Raw genomic sequence first — 2,686 nt, 5'->3', positions numbered from 1 at the left:
GGGGCATAGAAGCATGGAACAGATTGACGAATCTCAGTGGAAAGGCAAGGGTGGGGGAATGGGGGGAGAGATTAACAGGGGAATTTATATGCATATATGCATAGCACATGCACACAGACAATCCTGTGGTGAAGGACTGAGAGGGGCATGTACGGAGTGGAGAGTCAATGGGGGGCTGTGGGGAGCGTACATCTGTAATACTTTCAACAGTAAAGATAAATTTAAAAAATAAATAAAAACAATAAAGGTACTTTATTTTTACCCAAGATATAAAATAAATTTCATGAGTTCATACTTATATAAATGAAGGATATAATAAACAAATAAATGTGTAATTTAGACAAATATCCTTTATAAAAGAATTAATAATGTAGGTGAACCACCCTCAAAGAAGGGAACATAATTCCCCACTCTTTTTTTGTTTTTAATCCTCACCTGAGGATATTTTTCCCATTGATTTTTTAAAAATATTTATTTTATTGATTTTTTACAGAGAATAAGGGAGAGGGATAAAGAGAAACATCGATGAGAGAGATCGATCAGATGCCTCCTGCATGCCCCCTACTGGGGATGTGCCCGCAACCAAGGTACATGCCCTTGACTGGAATTGAACCTGGGACCCTTCAGTCCGCAGGCCGACGCTCTATCCACTGAGCCAAACCGGTTCGGCTTTCCCATTGATTTTTATAGAGTGTGGAAGGGATAGGGAGAGACAGAGAGAAACACCGATGTGAGAGAGACATGCCTCCTGCATGCCCTTGAACAGGACAGGAGCCTGCAACCAAGGTACATGCCCTTGACCGGAATCGAATCCAGGACTCTTCAATCTGCAGGCCGATGCTCTATTCACTGGGCTAGGCTCCACATTGTTTTTAAATATATATATATATATATTGATTTCAGATAGAGGAAAGGAGAGGGTCAGTCAGATAGAAACATCGATGAGAGAGACTCACTGATTGGCTGCCTCCTGCACACCCCCTCCTGGGGATTGATCCCTCAACCCAGGCATGTGCCCTGACTGGGAATCAAACTGTGACCTCCTGGTACATGGGTCGATGCTCAAACACTGAGCAACACTGGCTGGGGAAATTCCCTCTTTTTCAGCTGTGCATAGTGAATTCCTTCCTAAGAGTACAATATGAAAATAGGAAGAAAGAATAACTTTACATTGGAGATACTTAAACAAACATTACCTCTGCCAGGTAATATAAGTTAACATTAATAATTATAGGCAAACTAGAAAATAAGGAATTTATATAAACACTAGAGGCCCAGTGTACGAAATTTGTGCACGGGGGTGTGTCTCTCAGCCTGGTCTGCACCCTCTCCAATCTGGGACCCCTTGGGGGATGTCCAACTGCCGGTTTAGGCCTGATACCACAATCTGGGACTGCTAGCTCCTAACCGCTCGCCTGCCTGCCCACCTGATTGCCCCTAACCACTTCTGCCTGCCAGCCCAATTGCCCCCAACTACCCTCCCCTTCTGGCCTGGTTGCCCTCAACTGCCCTCCTCTGCCGGACATCTTGTGGCAGCCATCTTGTGATGTGAGGTTGGCCATCTTGTGTGACAAGAGGGTTCTGTGCGAGGGTGCGAAGGTGCGAGGGACACCTAGGCTTTTATTAGTATAGATAACATAGTCCATATATGACAAGCCCACAGTGGACAGCATACCCAATGTTAAATGAATGAATGCTTTCCCTCTAAGATCAGGAATAAGACAAAAATGTTCGCTTTTCCCACTCCTATTTAACATAATACTCCAAGTCCTCACTAGAGCATTCAAATTGGATATGAAGAAGAAAACTCTCTGATCAAAGGTAAAATGATCTTATGTTTAGAAAACAGTACATATTCCACAAAAACCTCTTAGAACTAAAAAGCAAATAAACTAATAAGCAAAGTTGTAGAACACAACAAAAATCAAAACTCAAAATTCAATATATGTCTATACACTAACAATGAACAATGTAAAATAAAGAACAATTTCATGTATAATAGAATGTCAAAAATAATAAAATAATAACTTGAAATAAATGTAACAAAGGCAAAAGTCTTGTATACTGAAAGCTTAAAAAAAGTGTTACTGAAAGAAGACACAAATAAAAGGAAAGATAATCCTTGTGCTTGTATTGGAAACAATATTATTAAGATATCAGTGCATACTACCCAAAGTGATTTACAGATTCAATATAATGTCTATCAAAATCCCAAGTAAGTTTTTTTGCAGCAATATATGAATTCATCCTAAAATTTATATGTAATTTAAAAGGACCCTAAATAGGCTATACAATCTTGGAGAAGTAAAAAAAAAAAAAAAAGGAAAGTTTTTTTCATTAGATTTATTGGGGTGACATTGGTTAATAAGATTATATAGGTTCCAAGTGTCCAATGCTATGATGCATCATCTGTATATTGCATTGTGTGCCCAGTACTCTAAGTCTTTTCCTGTCACCATATATTTGACCCCCTATATCTTTTTCTACCCCTAGACCTCCCTTCCCTCTGGTAATCAACATACTGTTGTCTGTGATTATGAGTTTTTGCTTGCTTAGAACAAAGTTAAATAGCTTAAATTTAGCATTATCAAAGACCTTGTCCTTTTCAATGAATAGGGAAGTTGGGAGTGACCAAGATTGATCAAATTCAGTCAATCCATATGTTTGGGACTGAAAACAAGTAAGA

Source organism: Myotis lucifugus, unplaced genomic scaffold, assembly GCF_000147115.1.
Source record: "Myotis lucifugus unplaced genomic scaffold, Myoluc2.0 scaffold_192, whole genome shotgun sequence".
Taxonomy (NCBI): Eukaryota; Metazoa; Chordata; class Mammalia; order Chiroptera; family Vespertilionidae; genus Myotis; species Myotis lucifugus.
The sequence above is the reverse complement of the archived record's forward strand: the minus strand, read 5'-3'. Positions refer to the sequence as shown.